Source organism: Amblyraja radiata, chromosome 9 (genome assembly GCF_010909765.2).
Source record: "Amblyraja radiata isolate CabotCenter1 chromosome 9, sAmbRad1.1.pri, whole genome shotgun sequence".
Classification (NCBI taxonomy): Eukaryota; Metazoa; Chordata; class Chondrichthyes; order Rajiformes; family Rajidae; genus Amblyraja; species Amblyraja radiata.
The window spans coordinates 52357764-52371525 of record NC_045964.1 but is presented as its reverse complement, the minus strand read 5'-3'; the positions used below and the strand labels follow the sequence as shown (position 1 = coordinate 52371525).

The 13762-nt window shown below is 40.7% G+C and overlaps 1 long non-coding RNA gene across 3 annotated transcripts in view; it reads right to left on the bottom strand.

The window, feature by feature from the left end:
- The window catches only part of LOC116977106, a 40203-nt gene extending 31298 nt beyond the window's left edge, over positions 1-8905 (bottom strand). The window contains exons 1-2 of one of the 3 annotated variants that reach the window (XR_004413119.1): positions 8650-8905; positions 3353-3561 (exon numbers count right to left, since the gene is read on the bottom strand). This is a non-coding gene — a long non-coding RNA (uncharacterized LOC116977106). Of the gene's footprint in view, positions 1-3352; positions 3562-3653; positions 3982-8649 lie in introns of those variants that run through there. The other 2 variants (XR_004413117.1, XR_004413118.1) reach the window with 2 other exon arrangements.
- Positions 8906-13762: the final 4857 nt, after the last annotated feature.

Genomic DNA, 13762 nt, shown 5'->3' with positions numbered 1-13762 from the left:
TAGTGTAGTTGTGACATGTTGGTGTGGGCAAGGTGGGCCGAGGGGCCTGTTTCCACGCTGTATAGCTCTATGACTATAGAAATTCTAGGTTTTATCAAATATTCTCTCCTCAGTCCGAATCCAGGAGGTACAGGGGAGCTCCTCGCAAATCAAAACCATAGCAGCCCACCTTTCCCTCATTTACCCCTCACTGCCAGGGGCAGGAGGGTCAAGAGAAGTACAACAAGGAGAAGAGAATAGAATTAAAGAGCATTAGAAAGCGCAACGGCAGATTAGAACAGACATGGAAATAAAACGAGAGAAAATATTATTAGTGAAAGAATGAAATATGCAGGCACCCTCACTTCAACAGTTCACACTGTGGAGCTCACTGTGAATGTAGCTTGAAAAGAATGGGCTAGAAATTCATCTTGGCTGTTGGTGAGTAATATTAGACCAGCTGCCCCAGTTACTGATTTCCATTGACTGCTTGTTCTGTGTCACTGCCCAAGATTAATTTTGTCCCAGTTTATGAAACAATCCACTGGCAAGCAACAGAGGGGTATATTTAGTAAAATAGGTTAAAGAATTAGCACCAGGTGTGACGGAACACGTGTGTCCAAAGTAAATGACTTGGCACAAAGTCCTATTTCACATCTGCATTTTCCGTATTACCAATAGCACTTTTTTTTTTCAGTCTTTACGATATTTCGGGCATTCTAGATTGTTGTCAACTCCATTCAAATCAGCTTGAGTTTATCTTAACCTAAGTAAATATATTTTACCACTCAGGTGTGCATCATTATTTCAGTGTGATGATCTGCCAGGTCTACCACATCTAGCCATGTCTTTTATTTAATTTAAAGCTGCAATGGACTTCAGACGAAACTGAGTCAAAATAGCTGAGAATCTCAAAGCTAAATGTAAATGATGGTATTCTTTAAGAAAATCTAATTGCCTTTCAATTAGGATATAATTTACTTTCTATCGCATTCACTCAACTCATAGATGTAAAGCAATGTTAAATGATGTGCGTTATGACTTGCTCACTAAGCACATACTGGTTCGGCAATGTCTCGAATAATTTAATTGACCCATCAATCAAATCAAGCCATGTGCAACCTGACCTGAAACTAAACCCACCATTGATTTCAAAAGTGCAGAGAAATTCAACATTCCTGTCTTAAAGAAACACACCTACCTTCAATAATGTATGGCCCAGTCCTGTGTCCTTAAGACAACTTGAAAACATTATCAGCACAGTTTTATCCAAAATAAAGCAGGCTTAATGGGTCAACTGACCTAGCACGTTTGTATTATGTTGATTGACTGAAAGATACGGCATGGTAACAGGCACTTCGGCCGACAGAGTCCAGCCTAACCATTGATGACCCTATCACACTGGTTCCATGTAATCCCACGTGTGCATCCATTCCCTGCACACTAGGGACAATTTACAGAGGATAATTAACCAACATTCCACACTTCTTCAGGATGTCAGAGGAAACTGGAGCACCCGGGAGAAGCCCGTGACATTAAGAATGTGCAAACTCCACATAGACAGCACCCGAGGCCAGGATTGAACCTAGGCCTCTGGCGCGGTGAGGCAGCAGCTCTATCAGCTGCATCACGGCGCCAGCCAGAATCTATGCTCATAATGAGTTTATTTTCTACCACCACGGAAAATCTCTAAAAGACTTGCGTATTATGTCTCCAGTCAGAGAGGTTTTGGTTGTTCAGCTCAATGATAACAAATGGTTACTTCCCATTGAACATTCTTTTCAAAATGTAAAAGCTGAATTTGCCATCATAAATCTTTTGTTTTTGCCTTTTCTTTTCCGTTAGAACTTATTTCTTCCTAACTCAACAATTGTTTTCTTGTCTAGCCCATTCCCACGCACATTTGAAATTCGCTAATGTCTTCCACCACTTTAACTGTTTCCCTGTCTTGGTTCTAACCATTCAATTTTCACCATGGATGTCCAATCTTTCTGCACTTCCATCCCCCACCACGAAACCCTCAAAGCCCTCAGCTTCTTTCTTGGATGGTGGCCAATCCAGTCTCCATCCATCAACTTCACCACCTGGCTAAACTTACTTTTATACTGAACAATTTCCCTTTTGATTCCACTAAATGAAAGATGTTGCTATGACAACTCATACTTTGTCCTACCCTTGCCTACCTATTTGTGGGATATGTAGAATATTTTTTGTTCCAGTCCTAATGGTGGTCCCATCCGCAATTCTATTCCTGATACATTAATCCTATTTCACGCACTTCTTCACTTTCATATTCAAGCCTCCATTGCTATGCCTCTTCGAGTATAAAGCCGTCACCAAACATATTTTCTTCTCCTCTCCTCTTTCAACTTAAGTGATAAAGCAGGACAGAGACGTGGGCTGGAAAACGGCTGCTTTCTTAACTCCTTCCTGAATGTTTTCAATGCCAATCCAATTTGCCTCTCTTAAACCTGCACGCACACAGACACACACACAGAGCCATACACACATGCTGTACACAAACAACAGTCTGCTCAATGACAACAGTTATAGGAAAATCTATCAATAGTTTATTGATTAGTTCGGCACGGACTAGAAGGGTCGAGATGGCCTGTTTCCGTGCTGTAATTGTTATATGGTTATATGGTTAATACACAGGAAGATTAAACATGTGTCGACAATAGATAGGGTGAATATGCAGTTTTTTTCCCTACATAGGGGAATCAAAAACCAGGGGACATAGGATAGTTTGAAGGTGAGAGGGACAAGATTTAATTGGAAACTGAAAGGCACCTTTATCACTCAGAGGGTGGTGGATACATGGAATAAATCTGTGGAGGAGATATATGGATTGGTTCATGGATAGGAAAGGTTTAGAGGGTTTTAGGCCACCTGAAGACAAATGGGATTTGCTTAGATTGGGCATCTGGGCCGGCGTGATCGAGTTGGGCCAAAGGGCCTGTTTCAGTACTGCGTATGACTCTCTCTATTGTGACAGTCTATTTTCAAATTGCCATACAAGTTTTAATGAAGGGGAGCAATAATCTTGCTGGAGATGGATTTCCAAACATTTGAAAGTGATTTATTTACAGATGTTGCACCAATTCATAGTAAACACTTCTTTGTTGTACATCGGTGTAGATTCCCCAACAGCGTCCCATGTTCCACACCCAGCGTCTCTTCGAAACGCTCCAAACCGATGCACATGCAGCCACTGCCTTGTTATATCTACCATCTGCTTCTAATCACATAAATGTCCATGGAAGGTAAACATTGCATTTTTGTGGCTAAACCCAGGTAAAAAAAGTTATAATTACTGTACTGAAATATACCAGGCGGCTGATTTAATTGGATGCCTGTTAACTGTACTCACCACAAGAGGTCAATGGAGATCTGTGTGGTCTTCTGCAGTCGAGCTATTAACAGCAGGATTTTGCTGTTGCCTGAAGTGGTGATATTTTTGTGAGGATTACACGCACAACAAAAGCATTACATGTTAATTCAATTGGTCGTTGCAATGAATTACTTTTTCTTTGTTTCATTAATGTCCATTAATTAGATTTTTTTCCAGTAGTGCGGAATCTGAAAAAGGCGGCATGAAAATATCAGAGTCAGAGAGGAAGTATGAAATTACAGAGATCAATAACAGAATGAGAAGCATGATGAGTGAGTACCTTGCAGAGACTCTGGTAGCCCAAGGACTTCTTGCATTGCAGCTACACTTGAAGCAAGTTACCTGTGTTTGAACTGCCTCCACATCATGTCTGCTGGAAATAGTAAAATGCTGCTTATGTTACACATGCTGGCATCAAAGTGCCGATCCTGTTGTTCTCGCCACCACTACCGGTGCTGCGTTTATAGAAAATGACTGGTCGCTTTGGGCGAACCCTGGGCATAATTGAGTGAATGGGTTGTGGAAAAAAAAAAGAGAAGAAAATTAGTTTCTTAAAAAAGGCAAATTTAACAATGTAAAGTGTTATCTTGAACACATTTACAAGATGTTCTGTCTTTCACTTGAATGAAGAATGTAAAACAGCGCACCTCGCAGACAGCGGTGGTTCAAGAAAGCCATTCACCACCATCTTCTAAAGGGAAATTAGGTGTGGGCAATAGATCAATTGTCAGTGATGCCCATATCCTGGTCAGTCCATAAAACAAATACTTGTTGCACAGAAGCAATGATGCGTATTTGCAGGTACTCTCAACATGCAATGCTAATCCTTCTTTTAATTGCGTTGCACTGTAATTAGAAAAAGTACAATAAAAGTGAGGTATTATTTCCTTGCACATTGGAAAAAAACTGTTTACTTTCACATTTATTGGAATATTGTCTGTTATTGGTAAATGTATCTGTGATCTAGAAAAAGTGAGGTACTATATCCATGCACACTGAAAAAATTGTTTCCTTTCAAATTAATTGGAATAATGTTTATATTATTGGTAAATTTATCTGGTATTTGATCAGATGAAATGCCACTGGCCAATGATAGAGGGGTGCAGTGGTAATGTTGCTGCCTCACACGCCAGAGACCCGGGTTCGATCCCGACTACAGGTGCTGTCTGTGCGGAGTTTATTCATTCTCCTTGTGACCACGAGGGTGTCCCCAGGTGCTCCGGTCTCCTCCCACATACCAAAAATGTGCAGATTTGTAGGTTAATTAGATTCTGTAAATTGTCCCCAGAGGGTAGGATGCAAAAGTAGGATAACATCAATCTGGAATGGGTAATCGATGGTCAGAGTGTACTCGGTGGGCCAAAGGGCCTCTTTCCACGCTGTGTCTCTAAATTAATCTATACTAAACTAAAATGATGGAGCTGGTTGATGTGGAAGGCATCACTTAGGTCTGAGTCTGTCCTTGTATGCATTGTGTGTTCATGTATGCACTTTCCCCTCAAGGTGAATTAAAAATGTTCAGGAACAGAATCCTAAACGCAAGCCGAATCTTCACAATGTTGCTTGCACAGAAAGCAGCTGCTGGTATGCTCATACCACAGGCGTATAGTTATAATGTTCCTTTCCTGACCTCAGGATGTCCTAAACCACTTTAAAGCTCCTGCAGCATTTCTGAAATATAACCGCAGTTGCACTGATAAGAAAAATGGCAGGAAATAGTCACACAGCAAGATCCCACACCCAGCCATGAGACACCAACCAGATCGTCTGTTTTTGCCACAATGAGAATAAATCTGGACTAGTATACCAGGGTTATGGTCTCTGCCGCAGCACGCGAGATCTGTACCGACGGGGGATCTAACTCAATTTCTTTTTTTTCCTTCCAAAAATAACTTTAATCAACTATTTACAACAATACACAGAAAAATACAAACAAATCCACCACCATAATACGAAATAAACAAATATTCTTAAATATTAAACAACTATTTCCCCATCCTTATTGAGGATACACTCCACTCCCCGTGGTGTCTAGCGGTCCCAGACATCCCCCAGGGCGCCCGTGGACAGCGCGTAGTCCCTTTCTATTACCACTCGGGCGCGGATGTAAACCCGGCAAAAGGGACAGGCAGCCGTCTCGAGCAGAGCCCTCTTCCGAAACCCACTGTCTTCAAGCGCGGGCAGCTCAGTTTTCCACTTGGGTGTTCATTTCCCAGCGGTGATTGACTGAAATGATGCATTCACGACTTGCAGGACTGCACATACTCTCAGCAAATTGCAAAGGAACTCAGTGTGCCACACAATTTTAGAAATACGTAGACAACATATTGTAGGACATTTTGAAAATAGACGTCGTTTTGTGGCTTGGTGGGGTGGGATGTTCTGTAAAATACCTTGTCTGATGGTAAAGTATCCATCTCAGTTACGCACACAGACAGATGGGGCATGTTGCCAAGAGTCCTTTCAGCCCTCGGATTTTAAGAGAAGGAAAGATTATAACCATTATTATCAGCCTAATTAATTACTCCTCTGAAGCTTTCAACCCTTTCACTTGACTTTTAAGAACCATATGTTGAAAATTTATGTTTCTTTAAACAAAAGCTCTTTTTATGTTCATAATTTTTTTTTAAAGCACAGCTTTCTGCTGTTGTTCGGGGTCAGTTGCCATAACCCCTCTCACTAATACAGCCTTTGGGAATGATACATAAACTACATTCTGTGGAAGGGCACTCTACTGAACGGACTTGTATCTTTATTACTCAGTGTTCAGAAACACTCTGTGTGTGACACAATATGCAAAATAAGAGGTGCTTTCACCTAGGGTTGTTTTATTTTTTAGTGCCGTCAAATGATTGGGTGTGTAATCCAGTTATCCAATTCATGTCCAGATCTGTGGCAGAGATTAACAGATGTTATCCAACTCCACTGAGGGATAATATTTATCTTTCTGGGAGGATACTGTCCAAAATCATCTCTCAGAGCCTCCATATATTGTCCCAACAAACTAAAATTACCCACCTGTAACTCATAGACCCTACGTTTCGCTAGTATCCAAACTGTCCCCTCTCAGAAACATGTGCAAACATATGCTTATTATGTTACAAAACCATCAAAAGAAAAATTGCCACAGCAATAAATATTTATTCAAATTCTATGAAATTCCTAGTTTTATTCAGACTTTCTTCCTACAGCGGCCATTAGTGAAGATTTAATGTCCTTTAAAGGTTGGATTATTGTGTAAATATTTATAAATAGTTGCATCGACAATATTTGATAGAGCTAGGGCGATTACATATTTATCAGAACTGAGAGGTCATATATTAATTCACAACTTTATTCATGATTACAGGGACAAAGTTATTCACAAAATAAAACCATCCCATGCCCATTCTCATCTGACCATCCCAATGCATGTTACAGTGAGGCAATGTTACTGTAACATGAACTGTCACCGTTTACTAATTGCAGTAGAATTTCACACATGGTAGATGGAGATTTGAGTCTTTCCTCTCAAGAATAACAGGTCACATTTTTATCTCATAAGAAACCAAACAGCACTAACAGAGCAGACTGAACCAAATTCCACTTCGGCAAAGACAGATGCAAATCCAGCTTCTGGAATCAGGTGGAAAAAAGAATGCTCCTCTATTAAATCACAAAACTGACCTCAAACTCATATTCCACTTGATTTAGTCTTCTTGTAATTTGATCAATTGGTCATACAGTAAATGTCATGGAATCCAGACATGCTATAATTTAAATTGCAGTTACACCAAATATCCATATGGTTATGAGGCATGATAGGGGGTCAAAAGAAAAGTGCTTCTTCTCTTGTGCAGAAATTGTGAAATAAAGATTTTCTTTGTTGTCATATCTGATTGCCATCTTTTTTACAAATAGCTTTCCATAAGACCATAAGACATTGGAGCAGACATAGGCCATTTAGCACATCGAGTCTACGCCATTCAATCATGGCAAATATATTTTTCCCTCTAAACCCCATTCTCCTGCCTTCTCCCTGTAAACGTTGAGACCCCATAAACTTTAATCCTTACATGGACATCAGAAACATTCAGAAATGTCTACATTGCTCAGTTCCTTCAGTGTCTACATTGCTCAGTTCCTTCATTCCCCCCCCCCCCCCCAGACTTGCCATCCCTCTTCCTTCAATCCAAAATCCCCTACAGTTCACTTGCATTTTATTTTCCCTCACCTTCCATTACCCAACGGTGCATTTCTCCTCTCTTTCTTCTCAACGCCCTAATTTGAGTTTGAGTTTGAACTTCTCTCTTTACCTGTGAGAAACTATCTCCCTTTCAAACCTACAACAATTATTTGCCATTGAATTATACTACAAGGGTGCATAAAAACATAATTAGACATCTGACATTAAGCCACGCAACGAGGTTTGGATTTGGGTTTAGGTTTGTTATGGTTACGTTTCACATGTTACAGTGAAAGTTTTTTTTGTTTTCATGCTAGCAAATCAAATCAGATAATATTACACATAAATACAACCAAACCAATAAGTAGAGCAAAGTGGTTGATACAAAGTACAGAATATAGTTCTCAGCATTGTAGTGCACCAGTTTCAGAGATAAAGTCTAATATCCGCAATGGGGCGCAGGTGATTCAGTTCCCTAGCTTGCATTAGTTCAGGCAGATTAATCAATATCTCATTTTTAAAACAATCATCCTTGTATGCAAGTTATACCATGGTGCACACATCCTTCTCTGCCATTTGCTGCAATTTACAATGTTCCAAGCTGCTTTCCTATGGTACTGGAGCCATGATGAAGTTCTGATCACGGGCAGCTATGGTGGATGGAGCCAGAAATCATTAGCATACAAGCTGACCCATATCTGCAGATGAGCTCATGATGAAGCTTAAGAAGGGGCTGAGAATAAATCCTCAGGAGATCCCTTTAGTACCATCCCTTAAAACAGCATTGGTGGTAAGTGAGATCCAAGCTAATTTTAGTCTGTGAGCATCAACAACCAGGCACCACCTCCAAAATGCTGATTGTGCAAGCCAAGTGCAGATTGTTGACATGTAAGCAGGCACTGCAAATCATCATCGCAATGACATGCCTTTTAGGAAAGGAGATGGTTCTCACTGCTGCATAAGTTCTCTATGACCCAGTGCACATTATTAATTTAATAGGAGTATAGTCCTTAAGACGGCAGTGAATCAGACAAAGCAGTCACACATAATAATGCATTTTCATGGGTATCCAACGAATGAATAAGATGTGCCAACAACTCTCCCTTCATACCTTATGTTTCTTGCAGTTTTCCACCATATTAAAGGCGCATTTAATTTGCATCAAATACCCGAAATTGAAATAAATCCTGATATTTGTTAGACTGGAATAGCCTTCATTCAGTGTCAGTGAGGTCAGTGTTCAAGTTGCAGTCTGTGGGAACTGTTTTGGTGCCTCTTTGTCTGGCCGGCTGTAGGACTGGGGTAAGGTTTCACGCACAGCCTGAGGGCAAGCAAAACAGCTGCAGGCAAACGGCAAAGTTCCTCCAATTACACTGTGGAAATGGTGACTTTCTGGTGAAAAACTCATTATTCATAAACACTGGGATTCTGCTGGTCACAACAACTGCTGCTCACCAGGAGCTTTTGTATTCCAACCACCCGATCACCCTCACCCTCTACCTTTGGCGGTGAACAATGAGCCAGTCCATATTTGTAGTGAAAAAAGACCTTCCTTGCAGAATTTACAATAACATGTGAACAGAGGAACCTGCTTTAAATGTTTATACAGCTCATTTAGATTTGTTACTGAAACAGTATTACTCCTGGAGCCTCTATTGATCCTAGTTTCATTTATTATTGTCACGTGTACTGAGGTACAGTGGAAAGCTTTTGTTGCAGTTGAAACATGACTATACATGAATTTAATCAAGTTGGCCATAGTGCACAGATAATGGATAAAGGGTATAACATTTAGTGCAAGATATAATACTGAATTCCCATAGAGTCCTATTAAAGACAGTCAGTCAAACAGGAAGGACAGTCTTATACAAAACCTCTGCCCACAATCAATTCAATGAGGAATTGCTAATTATTCCGACTGGTCTTTTATTTAGTTCTCCCATTTCAGGTTCACTCAGGGGATCATTCCCGGACTCAGCCACAGCAGTAGATTGGCGAATGATTCCCAGGCTTCGTGAGGAGGCAGTGAGGGAGTGCCCAACGGCTGCCTTAAGGAAAACGAGCTTATACCATTTTTTCCCCCTTTGGAGGAGTATTTATTGTAATTTGGAATTATGTCATAATTGAAAATTAGTCAATTACTGCATTGAAACTAATCTCCGGGATCATTTGTTTCATAAACATTCTGAAAATGTTTTCAGAGTGCTACAGTCCCTGTGCTATCATTTTCAGACCTCTTGCATTCCACTCATCAGAAATACTGAGTAACATTTGGAGCTTATTCACAGTAAGTACCCAGCTTGCAGTAAATACAATACTTGCCCCTTTTTCTTAATTGCTTAATGTTCTGCCAGATTTATCCAATTAGGTAATTCCAATTGAAATGAGCAAGGGATCAGTTTCACTTTACTATCAACGTGGAGGATTATTTTTCCATTTGGGCCAAAAGAAAAGAAAGCTCATTGATTTTTCTTTATTGAATTTTGATCCTTCATAAAAAATGCAGCTTCCTACAAGTCGATGAGACAACCATGTGGACATTTTGATTATCATTGATCAGATCATGAAATAAAACTCAAATGAAACATGCAAACATATATATGTAAATTAATATACAATAATGGCACTTGGCGGACGAGTTAGCACACAAAGGAGAAACATAAAGGAAGGAGCTAAATAAATGGTTACACAATTAAACAAAGATAAAGAATATTTCAGGCAAAACTGGATCAAGAAGAACTATTAAATTCTCTAACCCTCCCCCCACCCAAGTCGCACCAGCTTCTCTTTTTCACCCAACAAACAGCTATAACAAGGGCCTGTTTCCTTTATCATCATTACTTTTTTGCATTTCTTTCATTAATTGTTCTTTGTTCTTTATCTCTCTACATCATCGTCTATATTTCTCATTTCATTATCCCCAACTAGTCTGAAGAAGGGTCTCGACCCGAAACGTCACCCATTCCTTCTCTCCAGAGATGCTGCCTGTCTTACTGAGTTACTCCAGCTTTTTGTGTCAATCTATTAAAATATGTTGGGCACTGTAGGAATTTTGACAGGCATCAATCAAGAACCCTTGAAATTTAAGTACAGGAAAAATAGGCCAGTGGAGGATGCCCTCTCCCCCGCACTACATTCAGCCCCAGGTTGCCTTGACTATAAGACCTGCATCTGCAAATGGCTTCTGGACTTCCTGACCAGCAGACCTCAGTCGGGTTAGAATTGGCCACAACATTTCCTCCACACTGACCCTCAACACTGGAGTGTGGGAAGGAACTGCAGATGATGGTTTAAACCGAAGATCGACACAAAATGCTGGAGTAACTCAGCGGGACAGGCAGCATCTCTAGAGAGAAGGAATGGGTGTTCCTCAGGATTATGCATCCAAGAACAGTCACCTGCTCTACTAGTACACCTGTGACTGTGCATCCAAGTATGGTGGCAATTCAATTTTTAGCTTACGTTGATGATACCTCTGTTGTCAGCCTTGCCTCTCTCCTGCCTTCTATGAGAAGATACAGGACATCCAGAAAGCCCAGACATCCAGACAAAGCCTCTTCCCCATGACTTTCGGACTCCTGCGCCAATCACCTCTTCTAGATTGATGCTGCATACTCTTACTGTTAACTCTGCCTCATTCAGATGCCCCCTTATTCTTGTTTAGTTTTTATTTTTGCAATGCTTCTCTGTAAGTCAATCTTTTTTATTGCATTACTTTAGATTGCATTACAATATTTGCACCATTCTCCTGCTTTGCAAGCATCCTGGTATTTATTGTATTAAACATTACCACGTATACTGTTTGCTCTATGAGCTTCATGCCATCAAGGAATTGCACCCTGGAGCAAATGACAATCTAATATTATTGCCTAAAGGCTCTTCGGTCGGTGGGATCGGTAACCCATCCAAACGCTCATCAGACAACGTAACTGGGTGGGAGCTGGAGATGTCAGAAGCGGGGAGCAAGGGCTAGTTGGAGGGTGAACCGGAGTAATGCCTCCAGCACCTTCAAGGTCGGCTGCAGGAGGCCCTCCCAGGACACAAAGATGGCCGGACGAGGAGAGGAGTGGGATGTTGGTTCGTGGGAAGTGCTCCAATACTCCAAGTGCGTGTGCCGACCGGAATTTGTAATTTGAATAATGGAGGCAAAAATGATGGCGCCCGCATGTGTAATATATGCAAAAATAATTTTACTATGCAGTTGCATGTGTGAGAAATAAAGCACCAATGAACCAGTGAAATCTCTGTTCACAAATTGTCAATTTGCAAACAAGTTGAAATTATTGTTCGTGTATGAAAATATCTTCTGCAACCTCTTAAAAAGCAAGGGTACTAATTGTGCCAGGCAGTAATTAAAGATGAGGAGCCAAGGACTGTGACTGGAAAATGAAGGGTATTCCAGTCCTTCCATTGTCAATAGTTCTAAACTGGAATTAGTAGATTTAAAAGTTAGGTGGTGACTGATTTTTATCAGATTTGGATTCTGTTTCATTTGCACACTTAATTGAACGTTCAGAAAGCCATTGCTGCACCCACCAAAAGCTATTCAATTTTATTGTAATAATACTTTAACTTGAAATCTTCATATAAATTCCAGAAATTCTTTCATCTCTGTTCTAGTGCATTGGAAATGAGAATCATTCAAATCCATTTTCCTGTGGGCGTTCTTCAATGTCTTTAGTGAACCTACCCTGAGGTGCACATTTTCCCCGCACCTCAGTTACCCAGCTCCTTTTCCCTCCTCCGTAGGCTCATCTCCAATCCCCGAGACCTATATTTTCCATTTTATTACCCTTCTTTCTCCTCCCACCTGTCCCTTTCTACCCATATCCCTCCCTCAGGCTTTACATTTCACTTCTCCTCTTCATTCTTTATAACTTCTTTTCACCTCTAGCCTACCCTCATCTGTATCTACTTTGCCAGGTTTTGCCCTAACCCCACATCTCTCTTCCAGCTTCTTTTTTTTAACCCCCTTTTCCATCAGTCCGAAGAAGGGTCCCAACCTGAAACTTCATCTGACCATTCTCTCCACAGAGGCTTCCTGACCCGCTGAGTTCCTGTTAGGTTTTTACTTTATATTTATAAGTTTAAACCAGGTTGCTCTCCAGATCTTACTGCATGTAGACATGGTGTGTTTCATTATCAGAAGCGAACAAAATGTACGGTAACTGAACATCACTGAACATCCCAAGTCTGCCGTTAAGATGAAGAGAAGGTCTCTGAGGAAGCAGCTGAAGATGTCTGGACTTGGAAAGGTGCCTGAGAACTCCTGTAGTGACATCCTTCTCCTGCTACCACAACCACCTCCCTTCATGCTTTTAGACCCTGAAATGTTATCCCAATACTTCTCATTGACATTAGTTTTACAAGAGTTCTGTGAAGCTGCCTTTGATATTTAGGGCATTCACTTGATAGCACTTTTAAAAATACTTTCTATCAACACTGATGATTGAGAGTAGGCTGATGGGGCAACATTTCCCCCTTTGGGGGTTGCCCCATCTTTGTAGACATCAATTGAAGCCCTTGGCAGCGCAGTCAATTATTTCCAGCCCTCCTCACATTAAGTTTAGAAAACTCGCTGAAGATAGACAACTGAGGTAACAGAAACCTCTGAGGAAAGTTGAATGGAATCGTCCGCTCATCACTTCTAGGGTGAACATGATGTAAGTATTTCATCTTTGCTTTTAGTACTCATGTGCAGTGTTCTTCCATAATTAAATATGGGATTGGTCAAGTAGCACATATCTCCTGTGGGTTGATTACCATAATATATGTCTAAATGTGGCAAGACTGTTGAACTATGATCCATACCATTGGTTGTTACTGCTGAACTCGCTCGACAATATGTTCCTTCCCATATATAATATGGATGCAGTCAGATAATCTTGCACTGTTTTAAGTACAGCTTCTGCTGTTTCTGACATACCCTCATTGAACCATAGACCTCTAATATGATGATAAGTGCAGAGGGAGGGAAATCTCAGGCCAGGAATTCACATATTGTGGCAGGACATAATACTGTCGCTAATAATGGGTCCCACCAGCTCCATTGCCCAGTTTTGAATAGTTTGAAACTTTTACATTTTCAACTTTTACCACAGCAGTGTCGCTACAGCCAACATGGTTAACTCAGTACAAAACTGAGCAAGAGAACCCATTTCACTCCCCATCGAAAGTAGAGGGAGGATTTCACTGCTTCTGATATCGAGACTGCCCAAATGTTT